The sequence below is a fragment of the Phascolarctos cinereus genome, unplaced genomic scaffold (assembly GCF_003287225.1).
Source record: "Phascolarctos cinereus isolate Bilbo 61053 unplaced genomic scaffold, phaCin_HiC Scaffold_9;HRSCAF=440, whole genome shotgun sequence".
Classification (NCBI taxonomy): domain Eukaryota; kingdom Metazoa; phylum Chordata; class Mammalia; order Diprotodontia; family Phascolarctidae; genus Phascolarctos; species Phascolarctos cinereus.
The window spans coordinates 118,438,416-118,465,579 of NW_027556402.1; the positions used below are offsets into that span (position 1 = coordinate 118,438,416).

At 39.3% G+C, this 27,164-nt stretch overlaps 1 protein-coding gene across 4 annotated transcripts in view; it reads left to right on the plus strand.

The window, feature by feature from the left end:
* ELF2 (E74 like ETS transcription factor 2) overlaps positions 1–27,164 on the plus strand; it is a 125,710-nt gene that overhangs the window by 32,025 nt on the left and 66,521 nt on the right. The window contains exons 1-2 of one of the 4 annotated variants that reach the window (XM_078148942.1): positions 5,520–5,725; positions 14,385–14,437. The exons of 1 other annotated variant lie outside the window; for it this stretch is intronic. The gene's annotated coding sequence lies outside the window, so the exon portion shown is untranslated. Of the gene's footprint in view, positions 1–5,518; positions 5,726–14,384; positions 14,438–27,164 lie in introns of those variants that run through there. 2 more of the 4 variants (XM_020967483.2, XM_020967479.2) reach the window with 2 other exon arrangements.

Consider the following 27,164-nt stretch of genomic DNA (forward strand, 5'->3'; position numbering starts at 1 on the left):
GAATGTTGGTCTTTGCTTCCCTCCCCTCCCCTCCAGGTTGGAAAACTCTTGTCTCCATCTAGATCTTTCCCTGCTTTTTACTCTTTTGGTTCCTTGTAGTGTCCTTCCTTGTCACCATCAGCCATTCACCCAGAGGCAGCGAAAGATTTCTGGTGTTTTCAGCTGGCATCCTGTATTCTACAAAGTTGGGAAGATTGATCACTAGTTGATGATTTTTTTTTCCGCACTGTCAATTTATGAAGATTTCCCATTAAAGAGAAAGGGTTACAATACTCAAAAAAGGAGTATTCAGTGATGAAATCAGGAATTTTTTAAAGTACTGAAATTGAAGTATTTACTAACATATTATCAAGAACGAAGTGATAAAAGGCTTTTCAGCACACTATCACCCGGCAGGAAGCAGTTTCTGGATGAAATGGGACAGAAGAAAGGTGAGTTTGGAGCATATTTAAAAGATGCCTCTCCTTTCAGAGGAAGTGCTAATTGTCCCATCCCCCAAGCATTAAGCTGTACCACGAGGGAGGGAGAGTTGATGGAATAATAATAGCTATCATTTATATTGTCCTTTAAGTTTTGCAAAAACATTAAGGTTTACACACATTATCTCTTTTGATGGAGACTGCAGGGGTGGAGAGCGGCGATTAACTAGGTGCTGGGGGAAGAAAGAGTCTGTATTTCTGAGTCCCTCAAATCAAGCCCCTTGGAATTAATAATCAGCATACTGGAGACCCCTGATCCAGGATGTGGAGGGACTAAGCCTGGTGGGATGCCATTTTGGGGGACTTTGGTCAGTCAAGAAGGATTAAGCTTAAGGACAATGGACATCTGTCAAAATGGACTGGAGAAACGTTGGTGGGATTTAAAACATTTTCTTCTCCTTAAATATCATATGTTAATTTTACCCCTGGTTGGCTGCATTTCTAAGCAAGTTTTGGCACATAGGAAACATTTGAACTTTCTCAAATTATTATTTTATTTTAACTTTTTCTAATTTATCTTTAGCTTGCTTACCTGATTAATCGTGAATGAAATATTTATTAGCTAGGCACACATTTAGTTTAGGTATTATAGCAGAGAATTGAAAGTTTAGAGTATAGCTCTAAAATAGTCTTTCAGAGAAACTCTTGTGTCTAAAGTACTATATTTCCAAATGAGAGTGGATGTAGAGAAAAGAAAAGGGCATGTTTGTAGTATGTGTTGGACTGAGGTCAACTTCAGTATATTGGTGCCAAGTTAGTAGCTCTAAACATTTTAGTGCATTTTTTCCCCAGTAATATTTTAACCATCAATTTACCAGGTTCTTCTAAGTTATCTAGATATTTTTAAAGAAGGCAATTTGATTAGTTTCAATAAGCTTTTATTAAGTGCTTACCAAGTGTCAGGGAACTATGCTCGGTGGAAATAAAAAGAAAAAGAGGGAATTCCTGCCTTAAAGAGCTTACAATCAGCCCACAAAGGTTTAGGGTTAATGACAGGCTCTGAATGATTGCACTGCTTGTGTTTTCTGGTAGCAGATAATGATGATCTGAACAACACAATCAGATGGTGATTTGATGATAGGATAAAATACTTCTTATTTAAAAAATGAAAACAACAGGGAAAAGAGAAATTAAGCATCTGTTGTTTCGCTTTTTCTAACACTTTTTCTCTTTCAACATATTTTTTTTTTGGTTAAAGGTCTAATTAGATAAACGAAGAGAAGATTGGCACCACTGAATTTTCAGGCCTCAAGATCATTACCTATAGTTACATCATTACTGGGTTAGATAACACCCCCAAAAATAGGACTTTAGACCTTATGGACTTATTTTCAGTCCAAAGTTGCCATTTTTGTTTGGATAGCATATGAAAAATACTCTTCATTGTGTGTTACAAGGAGAAAAAGCATTTGTCCATTTTTTTGGCACTTAAGAAAAAACCTGAAGACAACAAATGGCCTTTGAAATATAAAAGTTGGCAATGGTTTTCATGAGGAATAAGCCCTTTATTTCTTACTTTAATAATTCAAAGATTATTTGTTTCATAAATGTGCATTTTCTCCATCAATGCAAAGTGCCATCTCTCTATGCCTTTATGGAACTGCTGAGGCTAAAAAATAATCATGATCTGGTGGCCATTTCTCTGAGGATGAATAAGCCTTTCCACACTTAGACAGTTCCTCCCTAGGCCTCTATTAAGAAAACATTTTTTCTACTTACCAGACCTTGTGCTTTGTGGGTAGAGCCTTGAAGAACTCAGGGTTACCTCTAAACAACAACATGAAAAAATATATTGCTATCTCGAAAAAGTCTGCTTTTTCAACATTTTGATTCTTGTTACAAATTCACTTCTTATAAAGGGTTATTTTTTTCCCTTCTTTTCCTTAAAGAACCTGTTGGGACTGGTTATTGGCTCCAATATTATTTCAGTTCAGGGATTAAGAAAGTTTGGTCAGAATTGGGAGGGAAGATGAAATATAGAAGGATTGAAGAGAATAGTAAGTCTTATATCTGTCCCAAGACTTAGTGCAGCTACTCTGGTAACGGCACCAGTGATGGTATGATAATAGCAGTTGTGCAAGGCCCCAAAGCGGCAGATGTTCACCATTGGGGTGGGGGGAACGAGAAGCCCCTGGGCGTCAAGCTCTGGAGACAATTTCTGTGATAAGGGAGGGAGTTGCATTCATTTTCTATTCCAGTTTGTGTTCTCTAGCCCCTCAAATCAAGTTTACATGTGGTTTAAATACTTGTTACTCCATCCTAACTAATCTCACTGCAGAAGTTTGTCTTCCCACCCCAGAGAAAAATATGCCTGATAAGGATATGTAATATGGGAAAGCTTTCACCCCCTCCCTTTTTCTTTTCCTGAACTGCATTAAGATTTGCATTTAAAGGAGCTGGATTGCTCAGTTTTGATCCTACTTATGACATCAAGTGCAAATCAGCTCACCTCTCTAGGACTTTTGTTCAACCATCTATTAGATTAAATGAGATTAATAATCAAGTACAGAGTCAGTGTAGTATAGTACACTCTATTAGAGGAATCCTGGAGTCAGGAAACCTAGGTTTGAATTTTGACATTTAGTTAATTAGGTGATTTGGGGCAAGTCACTTCACTTTGGTATCATGAAAAGAGCTCTAAATCTGGAAGTCAGACGATCTGAGCTCTCTTTCTAAGTTCTGACACTTAATACCTGGGAGATCACGGCCAAGTCCGTTCAACTCTCTGGGCTTCAGCTGTAAAATTAGGAAGTTGATTCAGTAGACCCCAGAGCTGATGGTGGGAAAACTCTTTGGACTTAAAAAAAAAACAACAAACCAACCATATGGTGAGGTAGTATAACGAAAAGCTTTAGCTTTTGTTGTCAAAATTCTGCAGAGCAGAAATAAAATTCTTGTCGACTTAAATTTGTATGCAAAAGAAAATCGGGGAAAGGGGAAGAAAGGCTCAAGTTATATTATTTTTAATAGTGGCTTTAGGGGAACCTTCAAAATGTCAGCACTTTTTTAAAAAGCTGGAAGAGCAGAGCTTTTTTCCCCGTGATCGGGAAGAAAGATGGTACAACACAGGAGGCGTGCACGTGCTTGCTATATGCTAGCCAACTGTTTGTTCACGATTTGTTGTTGTTCAATCATCTGAGTCTTCCGAGACCCTGTAGCCCATATCACCCCAATACAGTCCGTGGGTTTTTCTTAGCAAAGCTACTGAGTGGTTTGCTGTTTTCTTTTCCAGTGTATTAAGGCAAACAGAGGTTGGAGGTTAAATGACTTCCCCAGAATCACAGGGCTAGTCAGTATCTGAGGCCAGTTTTGAAATCTGGTCTTCTTAACTACACGTCCCATCTAGCCGCTTTTACCTTCTTGTTATTTTTATTTTTTTTAAAAAAGCACTTCGATCTCTTAAAACACACCATCAATGTTAGGTTCCCTTAGCTCTCTTCGCAGGGACACTTCTTTCCAACAAAACGAGCCACGACACGGCCGGGTCGGCTACGCCCCATTCCGCACCGACAGTCCACCACCTCTTCCGCCCTGGATCTTCAGTTCACTGAACAAAACTTTCCATTTCGGATCCTCTTACTGCAGGGCCCGAAGCGCCTTCTTTCTGGGGTCTGAAAACGGCACAGGAACGGGAGCCCTTCCGTGAGAAACTCTGGGCACGGTCCGGCAGGCCCAGTACGGTCGCCTCAGTTCCAGCGAGGGATGGGGCGCAGCGCGGCGGAACGTGCAGTGTGTGTGGGGGGGGAGGGGAGGGGCGTAGCCGTGAGCGCGCCCGCTCCCTCGCCCTCAGTGTCCTGCCCCGCGCGGGCCCGCTCCGAAGCGTCCTGAGGCGGCTGAGCGCCAGCTCCGGCCCGACGCAGGCGGCGGAAGCCCGGCGCAAACTCCAACGGCCGCGCCGCCGGGCAGTTGAGTCGGTTGTAATTTCTGGGAATGGGGCGGAGCCAGCGGGGCGGGCGAGGAGGTGACGCTATCGGGAGGGAGGGGAAGGAAGGAGGAGTGGCGCGGGGAGCGTCCTGGGGCGGGCCCACTATGTCACGTCACCGGCTGGGGGCGGGGCTGGGCGGGGCGGGGTTAACTGGCCCACTCCACTCCTGGAGGGGCGGAGGCAAGGAGGGCGAGGGAAGCGCTGGATGTTTTGCCCCCTCCCCCCAACCCATAACTGTCAAACTGCCCGGGTCTGGATCCACTCCTAAGGAAGGAGATGGAAGGAGATAATAATGGGGGTGGGGGGATTCGGGGTGTGGCGAATCCAAGCAGGCAGGGGAAGGTCGGGGTACGGGCAGCAGCCGTGCGCCTGGGCAGGTGCACAGACCAAGCCCCGCAGAGCCCCGCAAAAGCGGAAGCACGCAGGGCAGCGAGACCTGGACTGCCAGTGGAGAGCGTGGCCTGGGGGGGTTTGGGGACGTGCGAGGGAGGGGCAGTCCTGCCTGCGGGGAGGGGGGTGGCCAAGGTGAGGCTGGACGTGGCTTGGACCAGAAGCCCCGCGATCCAGTGAACAGGGCCTGGCGGGAGCACCGGCCTGTGGTGTAGGGGGTGGGGGGCGGGTAGGTGGGAAGTTTTCGCGTGCGAGGGGTGGGGTAGGGCGAGGTGGGCGACTTAGATGGATGCGGGAACTTTAAGAAGGAGAGAGAAAGAAGAGTCGGGGATTCCACGCAGCAGCCAGTCCAGGTGTCGGACAGAGCGGAGCAGGGGGCCCGCGCGCGGGCCCGGACGCTGGCCTTCGCCAGTCGGAGCCGAGTGCGTCTTGGGGCCGGCTGCGCCGCTCCCCCTCCCGCTGGGGATCTGCGAGTATGGGGGGCGCGCGCGGAGCCGAGCGGGGCGGGCGGACTCGTGTGTCCTGGTGGCGGCAGCAGGAGGCGGAGGGGGCGGAGCTGGGCGGGCTGCAGGGAGGGGGCCGGGCGCGGGGAGAGCTCGGCGGCGGCGAGTTGGGGGGGACCATTCCTGCGTGCGCCGGGCTCAGTGTCGCCGCCGTCGCCGCTGCCGCCGTTTGGCGGGGGAGAGCTGTTGTGGAGCGGGCGGGCGGGCGGGGGAGCGGTTGTGAGAGAGGGAGTGAGTGAAGGAGTGTGTAAGGGAGGAGGCGCGGCGCTGTTTTGTCTCCTCCTCTCCCTGTGGAGCTGCTCCTGCTGCCGGGGAGGCCCGGCCGGCTCCCTTCGGACTCTTGGCCCTCGGCGACGGCCGCGGCTGCCCCTCGGCCCAGCGGGGAGGGACCGAGGCGCGGCGGCCCTCGGCGGGGACTCGACTCGCAGGTAAGAGGGAGGAGCTGGAGGGGGGGGCGAGGGAGAGAATGGGGGCTCACGCTCCACCCTCCCCCCCGCCCCGCGTCCGCCGGTGTGGTTGGCTCCGAGGTGCTCCGGCAGCAGTGGCGGTGACACCGGCCGGCCGGGGCCTGAGGCAGGCGGGGGGCGAGTTCCCCGGGCCCAGGGATCCCGGGCGGGAGGGGGATGGGCCGGGTGCGCGTTCGTCTCGACGTGTTTATGTCCCGCTTCTGCCGCCGCCGCCGCCGCGAGTCCTTGGTCCTGGGGCAGGGCGGGGGTCAGGCTTCGGAGGAACCAAGTCGAGAAGAGTGAGTGAGTGAGTGTGCTGTGTGTACGAGTGTGAGTGTGTGTGGGGGGGGCGGAAGGGAGCTGGGCGCCTGGCGGAGGGCGACGGGCAGCTCAGCTCTCGGGGCGGGACAGCCTGGCGGAGGCTACGGCCCGCTGTAGCCCGTCTCCCCGGACCAGGCCCCCTCGGGCCCCCCGGGCAGCCCGGCAGGTTGTGCGGCTGCCGTGCCCTTTCCCCTCCTCCCGGAGCGCGGGTGGCTCACTGCGAAATCTCGTTATCTTAAAACACAACCAGACTCGGAGAAAAAAGTCTCAAAGGGCCCTTCTCGGGATCCCGGAGGCCGGTGACAGGGCGCTCCTCCTCCACGCGAGTGCGGGGCTTCTCTCTCCTGCCTCGGACATCCAGGAATTGTCCTGAAAACTCGGAGGCAGAGGAAGGGAAGGGCAGGGGGTAGTGGTGTTGTCGAGGGAGCCATCCCTTAGGAGAACTACTTTCCCGGGACCCTTTGCCAGGAGGAGAGTATCGAGTCCTGTTTGCTCTTTTGGAGTATCTTATATGGGTAATTAAAGGAAATAGAGAAAAGACCTAATAGAGTAGTTGGCTCTTCACTGTTTCTACGCTTCTCATGTGCTAGCATCTTTGTGGCTAGCACATTTAGCTAGTAGCTAAATACTAGGATTAGGCAGGAACTTCTTTGAACCTGGCTGCACTTTACCACAGGAGTAAGAGGTGTATTTCTATGTAATTTTATTCAACGAAGTGAATTTTGTTTTCATTTAATGTTTCATATCAGCTCTAGGTGTTAAATTGTAATCCGTTGATGGGCGGTAATCGTAGTTCTAATCAGATTTACTTTTCTTTCTATCTCCTTATTCATGTTCACTGTCCCTAGAATCACTGAAGAAGTGTTTTAGTAACAGACATAGGTATATTATGTTTCTTTGAGTTTTTTTGGAAGTAGGGTTAGTTTAAAATAAAAAGTAGGAGTTTTGGAATGGAAACTGAGCTAGCAGTGAAATACAACCAAATGCAAGTCAGAATAATTACTGGTTGATCTATCACGAGGGACAGAGTATAAAAATTAGCAAAATATTAAAAATTCCAAGTAACAAAAAGAGGCTAGCCCTTTTTTTCCCAGTAATTTATTATTTACCCTGTCTGAAATGGGTGACAATGATTTCCCAAGATGATAAATTTACATATGTGGTTTATACGTATCTTATATAGATATAATATTTGAAGGTTTATAAAGCATTTTCTTCTGAAAAGCCTTGTAGGATAGTGCAAGTATTAACTCTGTTTTACAAACGGGGATACTGTGGTTCAGATTAAGTGACCTGCCTATTCCATAGCTGGTGTCAGAACTGCTAATCAAACAGATTTTCTGACTCCTAGCACAGTGAAGACAATTTTTCTAATATATTGGGCTGCCAGAATGATTGTTAAGTGACCCCCCAAAATTTCCATATTGAGTGTACAGGATGTGACCATCCTTTGATTAGCAGTTAAGTGGGCATGTCACTATTTTATAGCTTTACCTGTTCATCGGATATGTGGGCTTCCAATGTTGAGTCAAAAAGAACAGCATCATTTCCACTTGCCACCTTCTGGGTTGATTCTATTTGCTAGAGAGTCATCTCATCCATACCACTGAGGTGGTTTGGAAATTCTGGGCTGTTGTTCTTATTGCTGTAATATGTTAGGCCCTTAGGGCTCCTCTGGGTGGTGGGAACAGTGGCAATTTTCTAAGCTTTAATGTAGGGGGTGTGGAAGCTAAAAAACAAAACAAAACCCCACCTGTCTTTGCTGAAGAATCTTTGACTTGTCCCCACAGATTTCTGTGCCATGGGATCTGGAGATTTCTGCCAAGTCCTAAGACCGTGGGAGTCCTAGATGATTTAATTGCCCACTGTAGCTTCAGGAAACCCTGGATTGAGTGGCAAAACTAATATTCATGCACAGCTTCCTTCTGAGAAAAGAATTCAAGTTCAGTCAGCTATTTAACGGCTGCTTCTGTAGTCATGAATTATGATGGTGAAAAACCAAGTACACAAGTACTTCAAGTGCTTCCCTTGTTCTGCTGTAACTTTTCGATAGTCAAAGATTTAGAACTGGAAGGGAAATTAGAGATCATTTAATCTATTTCATTTTACAAGCGAGGAAACTGAGGCCCAGAAAGATTAAGTGACTTGCCCTTGATCACACAGCTAAGTAACTGGCCATGACCTCTGACTCCAGGGGCTATGATGTTTTTCATGAGGCCATTTAATACTGCACCTAGAAAATAATGTTAATTTGAAATATAAATATATGTGTACATATATAATAAATTATACCATCTTGTATTTTAAAAATTGAAACATAGGTCATTCGTACAATATTTATCATTTTTAGGCTTCAAATAGCTATAATTACATAGAAAAATGGAAACACAATTGAATGTCTTATGTATTTGAAGTAAATTTTATATTAAAAAGATATCAGTTTTAAGTTAGTTTGAAATAAATAGTTTTGAGTTTGTATGTTCAAAGTTTATTCGGTGTTATATTCATTCTGTGATACAGTTATGTATGTTCATTATTCACAACAGAATACTAAATTTCATAAGTTGAATACAAACTTGATTCTGTAGGAAAACTAGTTTAACAACAATAGCTGACTTACAGTTATTTAATATTTAGTGATACTTAGAAGTATTCTGTTTAATTGAAGTAAAAGGTAGTGAGTTCCCCATCACTTGAAGTCTTCAAGTAGAGGTTGTTAGATGACCACTTGTTGAGGATGATGGTGTTATAGAAGGTTCTTGTTCAAGTTTGGGTTGTATTAGATGTCCAAGTCTGAGATTCTGTTATAAATTCAACCACTTAGGCCATTCAACCAAGTCCTTTGCAATGATTGCACAACTGTACACATGCCATTCCTAGCTGCTATCCATCATTTATGCTAGGTTGTAAATGGGGAGAAAAATAGGAAAATAGAGTAATAATTTGCCATTAATGCATTCATATGAGGTCAGAATCAGCATTAGACGCTGTGTGAGATAAATAAGATGGAAATATAATAATTATGTTTTGTTAAATTTTAAGCACAGACATTTCAGAGGCATTTTCCAAAATGTTAATTTCCAGCTCAGTGTGAATAACATGAATAGCATTTTCTGGGTAGGAAAAATAACATCCGTGTGCTGTTTCTTATAAATGTGTTTATGCCTACAAAGACTAAGATACAAATCTTTTATTCCCCCTTCTTTTTCTTCCTTAAAATACTAGTCTCCTAAGTGTTAGATATCTAGTACAGTATGATCAGAGTAATAGATAAGAATCTTGTTGATACCATCTTCTTTCTCAGACATGCTTTTACCCAAAATATGTCAGTCAGCATTTGTTAAAAATTTAAAATCTTGGGGGCAGCCAGGTGGCCCAGTGGATAGATCTCTGGCCTTGGAGTCAGGAGGACCTGAGTTCAAATGTGGCCTCAGACACAAAACACTTAGTAGCCCTGTGACTCTGGGCAAGTCACTTAACCCTGATTGCCTTACCAAAAAGGAAACAAACAAAAATTTAAAATCTTTCAACAGATTGTAACTTTGGTTTTAAAAGCATCATATCTAGACAGATTTGAGGTGGGACAATAAGAAAATATTTTTCTTTTGCTATGGACTTTGAGGTAAAAAATTCCATAAATACATTTCGTATGTTTTAGTATGAAGTAATGTTAACTTTTACATTTTTTACTGTAAGTTGAACCCTATTTCACATAATAGAATATGTTTCTGTCTGAGCAAATCAGTTTCCTAAATTGAATTATATTTTAAAAGCACAGAAGAGTTGGCTAATTAAGGGAAACTTACCGTGATCTCTACAGTCATCCCTAATTAATATATTTTTTACAGTGGTGATGATATGCTACCATATATAAATTTACAATACTTATGATAGCTTAAATTTGTATGGCACTTTATGTTCATAAAATGCTTTTTGGTAATTCAGTGATGTAGGTAATACAGGTTAATTGTCATTACTAATTTACAGATGAGCAAACTGACAGATTCTACCGCTAGTAAATCTCAGAGGTAGAGTGTGAACCTAGCCCTTCTGATTCCAAGTCGCTTGCTTTTTTTCCTCTGTACCACAATTGTCTCATATTTCTTGAATGGAAGTTTATTATATATTTAAAATTTATTTTAAAAGAAATGAGATCTTTTAAAAATTTTACAGGAAACTTGATATCTCAGAATTTTCAATAGTATCTTAAAATAGATAACTGATTCTGGGATATTTCAATACTAATACCAATTTTTATGTATCTGGCATTTCCTGTTCTTTAGTCATTATTGTTTAGTTATTTCAGTTGTGTCTGATTCTTCATGCCCCATTTGGGATTTTCTTGGCAAAGATAGTGGAGTGGTTTGCCATTTTTTTCTCTAGCTAATTTTACAGATGAGGAAACTGAGGCAAACAGGATGAAGTGACTTGCCCAGGTTCACACAGCTAGTGTGAAGTCAGATTTGAAATCATGGAGATTCTTCCTGATTCCAAGCCCAGTGCTCTTATCTGCTGTACCACTTATCTGCCTCTCTTTAGTCATTAGCCACGTATTTCAACCAATGCCAATGGCTGTTTTTGAAGTATGATATAGTTTAGCATTGCAAAGAATTTCATTTTAGTTGGCATTTTAAAAAATTGAACATACAGAGTAATAATAATAGTTGTTCTTTTTTAATATGCAACAGGTATATGTTACAAATTTCTTAGAGTGCTTGGGAAAATTAGTGTTGACAACACTCTTCAGGTATATTTATGGTAAGATTTTATTGAGCAAATCTGTAAGGGCCTAATTATACTGGTACACACATTTAACGTGCAGTAGAATATCTGGAAATCATTTGTTGTTTCAACCATGTAAATATATTAAAAAAATAATTGGACACTAAATATTTTTCAGTATATTTTCACCCACATTTATTAGTATCGTTTCTAATATCTGTGCTTTGATTCTATCTTTATGACTCTTGTCACACATCCAAACTACATCCACAGACACAAATTTCTATGCGAACAATTTGCTTTTCTCATAAATTTCTAATCATGTAAATGTATTTTAAACTATACACTTGGACAATTTTCCTTAGCAATCTAAAGCATGCATCTTTGTTTTTCCAAAGATGAGAAAGCAGTGCTCCTAATGTTCTTTATTACCAATATTTTGGATAACTCTAAAGTACTTCTGTCTTAAAGTCCCTAAATTACACTTGCTCTTTTCCTTTTAACCTTCTACTCTGCTCTGAAATAGAAAAGAACAGGGAGCAAACTTGGGAGAGGGGTGACTAAACAACAATAGAGCCAGAACTTTAAAAATGTCATTTTGGTTCATCGTATGTCCTCTTGTAGTACCTTCACATGATTTGTTTAAAATGGGCCAATTTGATTTCCTTTAGGCACTGGGCTAGTTGTGTTAATCTGCATTGTTAGATTATAATTTTCACATTTTAAAAAATAGAAATTCTCATTTTAGGTCTATGATGATCTAGTAATTTATCTGGTGCGCTTGCTTTCATTCATTCCTGGTCACTGAAAAGTAAGGAAATTTGGAAGTACATGAAAAGTGATTACTACTTTTATCTCATTTGTAGGCCCAAGGCCTTGGTCTTAAAATCTCATTTATAAATTGTGTTAAGTGACAATTAAAAGCTCTTAGGGAGTTAGCCTACAGAGCTGATGTTGGAGCTCAAAATTTTTTGGATCTTTTTTTATGATGAATTTAGTTACTGAGATATATATCCAATTTAAGAAATTTAACTTAATATTATAGAAGTTAAAATCATAGCAATATATGTGTAAAAAAGGAAAATTCAGGATGGTTTCTTTAAAAAAGACCAATCTGTGCTGTGTGTACCATGACACTTTGAACTTCTGTTGGTTAATGATCAAAATGGAGCCTCTGGCATTAATTTTTAAGATATAATTAGTAATGGAACATAAATTTGATTTTTTAAAAAGAATATACTTCGCCGTTTTTCATTTCTTGTTCTGATACAGTTTTTAAATAAATCTTGAGTACACTCATCACCAACTTATAAAACAAATTAATTTTCCAATCTATGCCTACTGTCTCAGTGATTCATTGTTGTTTAATTTGAAAGTGGAAATCTTGTCCTTATGTAAGTATGCAAGTCTGGTATGTTCCATCTCACTACCCCAATAAATATTTATTTATCTTTTTCATTGTAAGTAATCTAAATGTTAAATAAATGTTTTGTGTTTTTATGTAGTCAAGATAGTCTTAAGAAATATCTGGCTTGGGGTAGCTAGGTGGCACCTAGATTCAGGAGGACCTGAGTTAAAATGCGGCCTCAGACACATAACACTTATTAGCTGTGTGACCCTGGGCAAATCACTTAACCCCATTGCCCAGCCAAAAGAAATGTCTGGCTTTATTTGTGTAATGCCTGGCACATGTTCAAAATGTACCTCTGTATTATTAAGAAAATACAAATAAGGCTGTACATTATCGAATGCACTAATATTTATAGAATATCTGTTGGATGCCTGTTATGTTAGGATTTTGGATGAAGGTTCTGGAGTTAAACTTCAATTATTTTCCCTATTAATAAGAAATACATAAAATCTTTCACCAGGATCCTTAAGATTTTGATCGAATTTAAAATTTTTCTTCTTACAATTTTCTTTGTATACAAATTTTGACATTTTTCAAAGGGATTAAAAATAGTGGCAGATTTTGTTTTACCTAGTACACATCTAGACATTTGAGAGACAGTGCGATACAGTGGATGCTGATAAAGAAGTCAGGATGTCTAATGAATGAATGTCTAATCCCTTAATCTGCCTCAATTTCCTCCTCTGTAAAATGGGATAATGATATTTGTACAGTCAACTTCCCAGTGGTTGCTATGGGGAATATGTTGTCAAGCTAAAAGGATTAGAGATATGAGTTATTTTTGATGATTATAGGAATTTAGGAAACTTTAATTGAACATCACTATTGTAATTAGAAGGTGCCTTTTTTCCCCTTCCTCTTCCATCTTCCCTTGCTTTACATGAAAAAAAAATTCTGAGCTTAACAAAGCAGAACAGAAAAAGAAGATTGCATATGCAGTTTTGAATGTGCATCACATACTGCTTGCTTCTCCCTTCAGCTATACAAACAATTTGCAGCATGTTACCTTCAAAGCAGTCTTGCTTATTTGCATTTCCTACTGACCTTCCTTATGATCTCTTCTGTACATTTGAAAAAATGCTTTAATGAACTTCTTTTTTGGTAGGCCTGTTGCCTGCCCTTCTCTTCTCATTCCTGACTTTCACAGTTTAAAGAAAGAAAAATAAGCCCTTGTCTCAAATATGCATAGTTAAGCAAAACAAATCTCGTCATTGGCCATATCTGAAAATATCTTATTCTGCACCTTGAGTTCATCACTTCACATTCAAAAGATGGGTAGTATGTTTTATCAGTGGTCTTGGAACTGTGATTGGTCATTGCATTCCGAGTTCTTAAGCCTTTCAAAGTTTTTTCCCCCCCCTTTACAATAAATAGTGTTGTCACTGCATAAATTGTTTGGATTCTGTCAATTTTATTCTGCTTCAGTTCATATGGCTCTTTCTAGATTTGTATGAAATTACCCTGCCTACCCTTTTGTTATTTCTTAGGGTACAATAATATGCCCTCAAACTCCTATACTATAATTTATTAAGCCAATACTCATTTATGTCCTTGATGCCATACCCTTCTGTTTCTTCCAGGTGCTTGCACCTTTGATCATCCCTTCTCTCTTAGTGCCAACCTCTTCTTTCCTTCTGGCTGTAAACCTGTGGTAGTTCTCCCCATCCTTAAGGAATCTTTGTTTGATCCTATCATCTGCTCAAGCTGTTATCCTATTTTCACAGCCAAGCTGTCTCTACTCTTGCTTTCCCTTTCTCATTTCCCCACGCTTCTCAACCCCTTGTGTTCTGACATCCATCTCTATCACTCTACTGGAACTACTTTTCCAGACAAGATCTTCAGTGATGTCTTTATTGCTAGGTCCAATAGCCCTTTCTCAGTTATCCTTCTTGACCTCTTTTTAGTATTTGACATTGTTGACTACCTGTTAACCTCTCTATGCTCTCTCCTTCTTTGGCTTTTGTAATATTGCTCTGCCATGGTTCTCTTTCTATTGTACCTGTTCTCAATTTCTTTTGTAGTTTAGTTATCTGTGTCCTATCCCATATGCATCTGTGTGCCCCAAGTTCTGTCCTGGTCCCCTCTTCTCTCTTCACCTTATCTTATCTCACCAGCTTCCACTGAGTTAGATCATCATGTCTATGCAGATAACTCCTAACTATATATCTAACGTTAATTTCTCCTTAGTTCCAGCTGCCATCTGGACATCTCCACGAACACAAACATGAACTCAACATGTTGTAAGTGAAACTCATTGTATTTTGCCCCACGCCTACCCTTTCTTTTACTTTCCCTGTTACATTAGAGTCATGCTAAACTCTTCATTCTACCTCACCCCACTCTAATCACTTGCCCAATTTATTGATTTCGCTTCTTCAGCATTTTATCTTATATCCATTCTCTTTACTCTCATTCTTAACTGCCTTAGTACAGGCCCTTCTCCCAGTTCCTTTAGGTCAGTGATGGGGAACCGGTGGCTTTACACTATTATAATAGCCTCTTAAGAGCTCTTTTCCAAATTTATTCTCTCCATTCTACCATCTGTGTTGCCTGGGGAGTCATTTGTAAGACTTGGGTTCATATCCTTCTGCTGATCCTTACCTGTATGACCTTGGGCAAATAAGACTTGTTTTCCGAAGTCCTGAGATTCTTCATCTTTAAAATGAAGGAGTTGGGCTATATGATAACCTTTTGAAGGTCTCTTCTGGCTGTAGAGGTATGATCCTGTGACCTTCCAAACAGCTGCCAAAGTGATATTCTTTAAAGCCAGATTTCACCAGGTCATTCCTGTTGAGGAAGCTTAGGGGCTCCTCATCTTTATGATAAAATACAAACACATCTTTGATTGGCATTTAAAACTTTTCAAAATTTGGCTCTACCCTATCTTTCCAGGATGATTACACGTTACTCACCTTCTTGCACTCTGGGCTATGACCAATTCAGCCTGTTTTCTATTTCCTATAAATGACATTCTGTCTCCTGATTGTTTCTTTACAATGGCTTGCCCTTGTGGTTGGAATGCTCTCCCTACTCAGCTTTTTCTCTCTTGGAAACTCTAGTCCTCATCAAGGCTCTGATGAGATATTTCTTTTGTATGTTTTGGTTTTACTCACTTGTTAACATGTTGTATTCCCTTAGTAAAATGTAAGTTCTTTTAATAACAGAAACTAAAACATTGTTATCTTTATATCACTAGTACTTAGCCCAGTGGCTGACGCATAGTAGGCACTTAGTAAATGCTGTTGATAATTAATAAGTGGATTCTAATAAAAGCATTTAGGTGAAGATCTTTTGATTGTTAACCTAATATTATCAACATTAAGCATAACAGTTGCTGCTTATCAGCCCATGCAATGCCTGTAAAACTAGGGTGTTGAGGGTGGGGATATTGTATGGTGAAGGACATTTTTGAGGACAGTGACTTGCAGGGGAGCTCCTTAGCAGAGTTTTCATTAAGATCCTAAGATGTAAACTTGTTCCACTTGTCAATTTTCCCCTTTATTTTTCTCAATTCCAAATGAGAGTGTTCAGGATTCAGAAATACTTAAAAAAATTAGGATTCTTGTAAACTATAATAAATACATGATATGTATGAGTGAAAAGACCATGACTACACAGAAATGGTTATCTATGTTTTGGTTTTCAAATTTAGTAAAATTATTTAGTCATTGACTGGTCAGAGAGGATTTTTTTTGTCAGTTTTAAACTTGTCGAATAGAAAAGGGTGACTATTGGATTGTGTTAATAGGTATATAATTAAGTATGAGATAAGTAGATCTAGTCTGTAATGGATTTAAAACCTCTTTTGTGTCCCAAGGATTCCAAACCTATTTTTATATCAACATTAAATAACTAAAGAAAATTCTCTGACTTGAACTGTTAATAGAAGCATTGTATTAACAGATTTTTCTTCTCTTTTTCTCTTGCTCATTCACATCTTCCTGTTTCCTCTTCCTTCATTTGAATTTAGTGCTTAATAAAGTTAGATTAGTTGAAGTCCATCTTGGGAAAGTAGAAATAATGATAACACTTATAGTATTTATCTTTAAGATTTGCAAAGTGTTTCACAAATTCTATCTCACTTTATCACAACAACCCTGGGAGGTAGGTTCTATTATTGAAATAATCAATTGTGACAGTCAGAGACTATGACTGGGAGCCCCCCCCCCCACACACATTGAATGACTAATTAACTTATTTATTTATTTTTGCTTGTTTTGGTGAGGCAGTCAGGGTTAAGTGACTTTTTTTTTTAAGCGTTAAGTGACTTGCCCAGGGTCACACAGCTAGTAAGTATCAAGTGTCTTGAGATCACATTTGAACTCAGATCCTCCTGACTCCAAGGTTGGAGCTCTATCCATTGCGCCACCTAGCTGCCCTTAATTAATTTATTTTTAGAGAGACATACTTTAACCAATAAAACCAAATAAACAAAAACAATTTTTTGTACTTAAGATGAATCTATGTACATATATAGTATGTTCAAAATACATAATTAGCTGCTTCCTCAGTGACATAGGATCATAGATTTAGAGCGGGAAGGGATTTTAAGGGTTATCTAGACCAGCCCCTTCATTGTAGAAACTAAGATCCAGACCAAGAGAGGTGTCAATCATACTCAGTATATCAGGGAAGAATAGAGTCAGCCTTTCAATCCAGATTGTGAGCATCTAAATTTAGCCCTTTTCCCCTATATCATGCTGTCTAATTCTGTTATTTATTCATTATAGTGATAGTTGGTATTTACATAGTACTTTAAGAAATCTTTTGTTTTGTTTTGTTTTTTTGGCTAGGCAGTGGGGTTAAGTGACTTGCCCAGGGTCACACAGCCAGTAAGTGTTATGTGTCTGAAGCTGGATTTGAACTCAGGTCCTCCTGAATCCAGGGCCAGGGCTCTATCCACTGCACCACCTAGCTGCCCCGCCAACTTTAAGAAATCTTAAAAAACAAACCTTAAAACAAAGAACTTCACATTTGTCTCATTTGATCTTTATTTTATTTTTTTGGTCAGGCAACTGGCGTCAAGTGACTTGCTCAGAGTCACACAGCTAGTAAGTGTCAAGTGTCTGAGGTCGTATTTGAACTCAGGTTCTTCTCACTGCAGGGCTGGTGCTCTATCCAGTGTGCTACCTAGTTGCCCTCTTTTGGTCTTTATAACAGCTAACCAAGGGAGATACTATTATGATCCCTATTTTATGCCACCTTGCTCAGGGTTAGTTTCTGAGGCTGGATTGGAACTTAGGTCTTCCGTACTCCAGGCCCAGCTGTCTACCCCTTGTACTGCTTGTCCTTTGATGTAGGCCCAATGCTTTGAGTATCTAGTTTCACATAACTGTGTCTTTTGAAAATTTTTATATAAATTCCTTATAGTTATAATTTGTTGTACAATTATAGATGGGATTCGATGTAATGGATAGAGAGTTGGCCTCAAAGCCAGTGAAGAAGGCCTGGGTTCAAGTCCCACCTCTGACCTTGGGCAAGTCACTTAACTTTAAGGCCACAGTGAAGGTGGAAATCTGCCTGGGTAGAGAGTTCCCTATACCAATACACAGGTTTAGTCTTTATTTCCCTAATACCATTATAATATCACATTATTTTGGTATTCTATATATTAGCCATTCATTAACTAATGAATTTTCAAGTTGTTTTTAGTACTTTGCAATTCAAGTGATTCTGTTATTTTTGACTAGATAGTTCCCTTGTTCTTTATATACATTTTAAAACAGTATATTAATTGAATTGAACAGAATAGTAATAAGAACAGTGTTATTTGGCTGTGTTCCCTTCTGAACTTCCTTCTACTGCCCTGTGGAATTTTAAAAATGTTTTATTGATTCTCTTTTCCATTCTTTTTTTATGTATTACTACCCAACTCATTCTCCCCTGAAACAAATTTAAGTGTAGTCAAGTAAAACAAATCCACACACTGTGCCTGAAAATGTAAGTCTCATTCTACATGAGACTATCCATTATGCTTTATCATCATTCCTCTGACTTTACAGTATTGATCAAGAGTTGTTTTCTTTTACATTATTGTGGTCATTGTATGGATTGTTCACCTAGTTTTGTTCACTCCTCTTCACTTATGTATCAATTTGTTTATGTCTTCCCAGCTTTCTCTGAGTCTGTCATACTGGTTATTTCTTATAACACAACAATATTCTATTACATTCATATACCATGAATTGTTTTAGCCATTCGTCATTTGATAGGTAGGTACCTACTTTGATTCTAGTTTGTTACGACAAAAAGTGCTGTTATAAGTATTTTGTACATAGAGGTCCTTTTCCTCTGTTTTGTTCTCTTTGGAGTATTCGTAGCCTAATAGTGATATTATGTTGGGTCAAAGGATATACAAAGTTATACAAAGTTTATCAATTTTGGGGGGTTACAAGTACCTAATTGCTTTCTAGAATAACTGGACCAGTTTGCAGCTCCACCAATAATACTTGGTGTACCTGTCCTTTGACAACCCTTCCAATGATTGCTATTTTTACTTTTTTGTCATCTCTGCTAATTTGATGTATCATTCTCCCCTTCCCCCCCTTTTTGGAGGTGCAGAGCAAATGGGAGAAGAGTAGAATAGAAGAAGAAAAAGGAGTGGTGGTTGTTAACTGTTTTTTCATATCTAGAATTTTTATAACATCAGATATGTGCTTTGGATAACAGCAAGAAGCTGTGACTAACTCCTGTGAACTGTTAGCTCATTTCCTTTATGATAGGTCACATGCTTACTTGCCTCCTGTTTGTGTTCCCATGCCATTCTTGTAACTTCCTCTTTGGACATTCCTAGAATTAATTCAGCAGGCGACCCGGTTTAAAATAATTTTTTTCTTTCTATTTCTAATTGTAAAGGTGAAATACAATTTTTTTTTTTGCTTTTTGGTGAGGTAATTGGGGTTAAGTGACTTGTTCAGGGTCACACACAGCTAATAAGTGTTAAGTGTCTGAGGCTGGATTTGAACTCAGGTCCTCCTGATTCCTAGGCCCCAGCTCTATTCACTGTGCCATCTAGCTGCCACTGAAGTACAATTCTTAATGATTTACCTGAGCTTGTTGATAGATTCTTACAAGTAGTCATTATTCCTTTTAGTCTGGCAAAGTATAGCCTAGGGCTATTGAATGATATACAGTACTCAGTTTTCCTTAATTTCCTAGTTAATTCACTTTTTAGTCCTTTTTATTTTTTGTGTTCATTAAATGCAGATTATTTTTTACTTAATTCTCATCCCCATGAAATTATTTACTGGGGGTCTAATCTTTCAGTTCTCTAAGAAGGAAAAACTTAAGTTTCTACTCAAGCTGCTAGAATGAACTGTATTCCCAGCACATACTACTTAGGTGCCCTTTTGAGGGCACTGGATTTTTTCCTCTGTTAAAAGATTCCTAAATGTGAAGAAGGAAAAATAGTTGGACTGACAATTTGGAAGTTGAAGTCAGTAAAGAGATTTTTTTTAAAGGAATTTAAACTGTAGAATATTATTTATTTGATTTATGTGGCAGCTTGCTTGAAAAGGGGCCGATATTTTTACATTTTTCTTTTAAAATTTATTTTAAAAATTATGAAGTTTAAACACTAAACACCAAATGAAACGGATATATATCTATGAATATGTATGTATACACACACACACACATACATATGTGTATTGCATAAAACTGAAAAATCTCCTATGTGCAGCTTACCTTTCTTTTAAAATGTGTAATAAAAGGGACAGCTAGGTGGTGTAGTGAGTAAAGCACCAGCCTGGAGTCAGGAGGACCTGAGTTCAAATGTGGCCTCAGACACTTGACACTTACTAGCCATGTGACCCTGGGCAAGTCACTTAACCCTGATTACCTCACTAAAAAAAAAACCAGTGTAATAAAATCAACATGTAACTTTGAATACTGCCTTGCATGTTTGGGATTCTTTCTGGTCTTCTTCTGTTCTTAAAGTTAAAAAATGTTTCAGTGAGTCTTTGTTTTTCTCCTGTTTTATCCTTAGGCAACCCCACTCCCTTTTTTGAGGGCAAAAAAAAAATCCTTAAAACAAATATATATATATATATATGTTAAGCAAAAGAAGTTCTCATTTTGAGGCCAATTTTTTTTTAAAGAAAACTATAGCTCAGGTGTTATGTTTTTAAATATCAAAGTGTAGAGGCTAGTAGTGTCAGGGAATTGAGACAATAGATAAGAAAAAATCCAATATGGATAAGAGAGGACAGTTGGGGAAAGGGCTGTGGCAAATCAAAGTTGTTGTTCAGTTGTTTTAGTTGTGTCTGACTGTTTGTGACCCATTTGGGGTTTTCTTGGCAAAGTTGCTGGAATGGTTTGCCATTTCCTTCTCCAGCTTATTTTGTAGACCAGGAAATTTAGGCAAACAGGGTTAAGTGACTTGCCCAGGGTCATATAGCTAGTAAGTGTTTGAGGGCATATTTGAACTCAGGACTTCCTGACTCGAGGCTCTGTGCTCTATCCCCTATGTCACCTAGCTGCCCCTAAATTTAAAGCTTTTATTTTATTTTTTGGGGGGTGAGGCAATTGGGATTAAGTGACTTGCCTAGGGAACGATCACACAGAGTGTCAAATGTCTGAGGCAGCATTTGAACTCAGGCCCTCCTGACTTCAGGGCTGCTGCTCTATCCACTGGGCCACCTAGATGCCCCAATTCAAAGTTTTATGCAGTGAAATAATTGTGTTATTAAAATTGCTAATGCTGTCATTTTACAGTAATGTTTTTTTTTTTTTTGGTTTGTTTACAGGAAGTTGTATGCTAGTGAAATCACAGATCTTGACCCCTCCCTTTGCCCTTCCCCTCCCGCCCAATTCTACAGACAGTGTTTACCTGGGCTTTGAGACTCATTTAAGCCAACTAAGCTGTCCCCAGTTCTCCACTATATTTTTTCCTTACCCTTCCTACCTCCTCTGTCCTCCCTCCTCTCCATGTGTTCTCCCTGCTCATGAAAGCAGCGTTCTGAAGTTCTCGGTTGTGGTGTGTGCTAGGTATGATTCCAACACCCCTGAGCCCCAATTTGCTTTTTTTTTTCCCCGCCCGCTTTGTTCAGTGATAGGATTCTTATTAGTACCACACACAAATTATCAGGCTTCCTGCTGTCCTCTTGTATGAAGAAGAGAGAACCTCAGGGTAGAAACAGCTGGGAAGCTTGTATATATCCTGCTGCAAAGGGATTGTTCCTTTATTTCTTCAAATAAGAAAAGTTAAATAGAAAGTCATAAATCCTGGCTTTCAGTAATATCAGATTAGGATATTGTTCTTTTCCCAGCTGTTTCATATGCCTTTTCCTTCTTCTCTATGGATAACTTCTGTCCTTTTCAAGCTAGCTTCTTGTGAACATTAGTAGTCTGTTTCCTTCTTCATCTCTTGGGCTTCCACTGAAATATGAAGAAGGAGAATCCACACATTAAAACTGGGCTGGACAGAAAAGAGGACATTAAAGCTTGAGTTCACTTTATACATTATATAAATTCCTGAAAAGTTAGGTGAAAATTAAGTATATGTATGTGGTCATTGTTGACTTCCATTTTAATTTGAGAGAGATATTCAGGAAATATTTCGCCTTCAACGTATAACAAAATTTATACATTAAGATCCTAGCATTAAGGAATATTCTGTCATAGTGTACAGTCTTTAATTCTTACATGCTGTCCCTACAGAATGGTAAGAGTCAACCCCTGTAACCTGGGAAGCTAGTACATAGAGTGGCTGCGGTAGGAAAGGAGAGGAGGGAGGGATTTGTATAAACATTTAAAAGGAAGGATAGTCTTGAGTTCAGAATTACTGTTCTTCATTGGCTTTAGGGGCTGAGATTGTGGCTTTTTTTTTTGTATATTCAGTCTTTCCTTTTTTGATGGCTTTCCCTTTACTGTACACACTCAAATCTCTCTAATCCTTTAAAAAAAAAACAAACTCTTAACTAGACCCTACCATCCCTTCAAGCCATCCTGTTTCTCCTCTCTTTGGAAGACTCATTCCCAGAAATCCCAGAAATCGCTATCCCTGATAACTGCCTCTTCACCTCAGCTATGATAGAATGAAACTGTTATCTCCAAACAAGGTATCTGTAATCTTATAATTTCTAAATCCAGTGTCTTTTTCACAGTCCTTATGATTCTTGACCTTACTGTAGCATTTGTCGCTGTAGATGACCTATAATATGTGATACTAATGTTTTTTCTCCTACCTTTCTGGCTATTCCTTCACATTTTCCTTTACTGGATCATCATCCATGATATACCTGCAGATACACCTCAAGATTTTGTCTTGGTCATTTTGTCTTGTCATTTTTCTGGTCAAACTCCCTTGGTAATCTTAACAGTTGCTCCAGAGGATTTTATGCAAATGATTTCCAAAGGTTAGCCTTTGATTCTCCTCTTAGCTCTTTTCCCTCTTCTCCAATGCCTATTTAGCATGTCAATCTGGATGCCCTATAGGCATCTCAAAATTAGCATGTCTTAAACAGAATTGAGTTATCACTTCCCACTTCCCACCCCCAACCTACTTCCTCTTCCTAAATTCTTTATTTATATTGAGAGCACCACCATTTAAAAAATTCTCTATGAGCACTAAAGTGATAGTCCTAAATCACAAACCTGACCATGTCTCCTGCTCAGAAAAGCTCCAGTAGCTCTTTGGAGCACCCAGCACCCTTCCCAGTCTGACTCTAGCCTACCATTCCAGATCATTTCACATTCCCTTTCCAAACCCTACATTCTAGTAAAACTGTCCTATTTGTTTTCCATGCAGGGAATTTCATTTCCCATCTTCCTGCCTTTATAGAGACTGTTCACCTAGCCTGGAATGCATTTTCATCTCTTAGAATCCCTGGCCTTCTTCCTTGCTCAGTTTGAGCACCATCTCCTACATGATGCATATTTTGATATCTTCCCCCCTCCCAGATACTCGGTTTCCTTTTCCTCATTACCTTGACTTTTGAATATATTTTATACTTATTTGGGGAGGGGGCAGCATTTTAAATCAATCAAAAGTGTAAACTATGTGTGAGTAAATTCAAGATGCTTAATTGACTCTACTAGTCAAAAATATGACAGTGAAGACACAAAGGAAATCTATTGGGATGTCTTGGTTAAAGGAATCAAATATACCTCTGTGCCTACAAATATCATAGTTAAGCTAGTAAGCATAGAATCAAGCATTCCAGCTAGAGCATTTCATAGAGCATTAGACCTACAGTCTAATGGTGATTGGGAAATTACTCCCCTCCCTCCAGCTGCATTGACCACTGGGATGATCTCATGAGTTTAAGATTTATTCTTATGGGAGCAGTAGCTGTGGTTGAGCAGAGGCTGTAAGAGCTGGGAGAGACCCCTATGACATACTAGAAACAACTTAAGACTCTTAGAACGCGTCTGAGAGCTGCTACATGTAAGGATGACTTCATGAATATTCCATGAAGAGAGAAAAGAACTTCAGTAATTAGGGGTTGTGAGTAACCCAGATGTACTTTAAGCTTGAGCCCACTTTCCCCATAGACCATCTAAGTGATTGTGGGAGAGTATGTCCCACACTTTTGGGGATCATTATTTTTGTATTAACTGCCTCTGCAGGACCTGCTTAGTAAGTACCCCTTTCTTTTTCTTTTTCAAAAAAATTTTTTTAAGTACCCCTTTCTAAAAGGTGGTTGTCTGGCTATCAGTAGGAAGCACACCATTTGGGGACTTCTGAGTGACTACTAGAAAATCCTGAACCCCTCAGAGTTATACATAATAGCTTTTTATTAGCGACAGAAGCAGTAGTCATTTGCCCTCTGGCAAGCCAGTAAGTACTTGTAGAGGCCAGAGGAGGAGGGGTACATTTATATGATGAATACGCGATGAGTCCCCCTAATAGAAAGTAATAATAGTTCTTTGAAGTTAAGAACTGTTTTGTTTTTGTCATTTGTACTCTTTCTATCCATCTCTCCCTTGCAGTATATTTTGAGATTGGTTTAAAAATGCAATATTATTAATGATACCAAAAATCTTTATCTTTCAAAATTAGTTTTAATGTATGTAGACATTTTATAAAGAATGTAGCATAGGAGCTCTATAAATGATGTAACATTTTCCAACTGGAAAAGAGTAAAACAGACATGGCAAAGAGTAAATTGAAATCTGTTTATATAGGTGAGGAAATATCATAAGTCTGTACCAAACTTTTAAAATGAATTCAAGTCTCCTTGCCCAGAAGAACTATATTCAAGGTATATTAAAATAACTTGGTAATGATCATTATAATACAGTTGGTAATCTTTAAGGCAAGAGTTCTCAAACTTTCTGCAAAGTTTCTGGTCCTAGTTCTTGCCTTAAGAGTCAAGAAGAATAAACCCAATTCCTATTCCACATAAGTGCCCTTCAGATATTTGAAAATAGCTATGTTGTTTTGTTTATGAAAAAAATAGTAAGTTTAAAAGCCTAGCTCTTTTTTAAATTGGTTGATTAATTTTTAGTTTTCAACAATCACTTCCATAAGCTTTTGAGTTTTAAATTTTCTCCTCCTCCTTCCTTACCTCCTTCCCCAAGACAGCATTCAATCTGATAGAGGTTCTACGTATACATTCCTATTAAACATATTTTTACCTTAGTTATGTTTTAAGGAAGAATTAGAACCCATAGAAAGAACCACAAGAAAGAGGAAACGAAACTAAACAGAAGAAAAAAAAAGAGCAAAGAGTATGCTTCAATCTGCATTCAAACTCTAGTTCTTTCTCTGGATGTGGTTATCATTTTCCATCATGTGACTTTTGAAGATGTCTTAGAACCTTGCATTGCTGAGAAGAGCTAAGTCTATCAAAGTTAGTAGTGGCTGTTACTGTGTATAATGTTCTCCTGGTTCTGCTCAGTTCACTCGGTATCAGTCTCTACGAGTCTTTCTAGGTTTTTCTGAAGTCTGCTTGCTCATCATTTCTTATAGCACAATACTATTTCATTACATTTCATATACCACAACTTACTCAGCCATTCCCCAACTGATGAGCATGCCCTCAATTTCCAATTCTTTGCCACCACAAAAAGAGCTGCTATAAATATTTTTGTACATGTGGATCCTTTTCCCATTTTTATGATCTCTTTGGGATAAAGCCCTAGAAATGCTATTGCTGAGTCAAAGAGTGTGCACATTTTTATAGCCCTTTGGGCATAGTTTATTACTCTCCAAAGTGGTTTGATCAGTTCAGAACTCTACCAACAATGCATTAGTGTTCCAATTTTCCCACATCTTTTCCATTGTTTACCATTTTCCTGTTTTGTCATGTTGGCCAATCTGATAGGTGTGATGTGGTATCTCAGAATTGTTTTGATTTGCATTTCTCTAATCAATAGTGATTTAGAGCATTTTTTCATATGACTATAGACAGCTTTGATTTCTTCATCTGAAAACCTTACCTTTTCATATCCTTTGACTTGTATTCTTACAAATTCTTATAAACTTCTCTATATGTTTTAGAAATGAGGCCCTTATCAGAAACACTGGTTGTAAAGATTCTCAGTTTTCTGCTTCCCTCCTAATCTTGGTTGCATTGACTTTGTGCAAAACCTTTTCAAATTAATGTAATCAAAATTATCCATTTTGCATTTAATGATGTTCTCTAGCTCTTGTTTGGTCATAAGTTCTTCTGTTCTCCATAAATCTGACAGGTAAACTATTCCTTGCTCTCCCAGTTTACTTAATAATGTCAGCCTTTATATCTAAATTGTGTACCCATTTTGACTTTATTTTCATATATGGTATGAGATTTTGGTCTATGCCTAGTTTCTGTCATACTCTTTTCCAGTTTTCCCAGCAGTTTTTGTCAATTAGTGAGTTCTTATCCCAGAAGTTGGGGTGTTTGGGTTTCTGAAACAGTAGATTAGTATAGTCATTGACAACTGTGTCTTGCATACCTAAGCTATTCCACTGATCCACAACTCTATTTCTTAGCCAGTACCAAGTAATTTTGATGATTGCTGCTTTATAATATAATTAAAGATCTGGAACAGCTAGGCCACACCTTCCTTAGCATTTTTCTTTTCATTAGTTCCCTTGGTATTCTGGACCTTTTGTTCTTCTAAAAGCCTCTTTTGAAAGCCAAACTATCTTTTGGAAAACACCTCACTTTAAAGAAAACCACTTTTGGAATTTTCTTTTCTTTCTTTCTTCTTTTTTTTTGGGGGAGGGTGAGGTAATCAGAGTTAAGTGACTTGCCCAGGGTCACACAGCTAAGAAGTGTCAAGTGTCTGAGGCAGGATTTGAACTCAGGTCCTCCTGACTCCAGGACAGGTGTTCTATCCTTTGGGCCACCTAGCTGCCTCACACTTTTGGAACTCTTGCAATAAAATTAAAATTAAAAAAAGCTTAGTGTTAATGATACAAATCAAATGACTTTTAAAAAATCTTTTAAAATCAGTTTATTCTGAATTTAACACTGTTACATCCTTAATGTGGATATGATTATTTATTGTTAAGTTTTATTTAAAATTGGGAGCAATTTTCAATGCTATTAGCTCAACTTTATGATGCTTCATGGCAATTTTTATTTCCTCTATTACTTGTATAAGCCATTGTGATGAAGGACTGTTTTAATCCATTACATTTTTGCTTGTATAATTAGAAAGTTTGGCTTTAAAATTTACTATCTTGTCCATGAAACGTGAGTAACTATTTTCAAATGTTTAAAAGGCCCTTATGTGGAATAGGGATTTGGTTTTTTTCTGCTTGACTTTGAGGCAAGAACTAGGGTCAGTGGGTTGAAGTGTCAGGAGGTAAGTTGAGTTCAACCTAAGGAAGAAATTTGCAATAATTAATGTTGTTTGAAATGTAATGAATTATCTTTTGAGTTCCTTGTCATTCAAAATAGTTAAGCAGAGTCTAGATGGCCACTTGTTAGGGATGTTATATAGGGAATTTTTGCATCACATAAGGGGCTGTAGTCTATAATTACTGAAATTTTGTGTAATGCATATTCTGTAAATTTGATTAGATTTGGG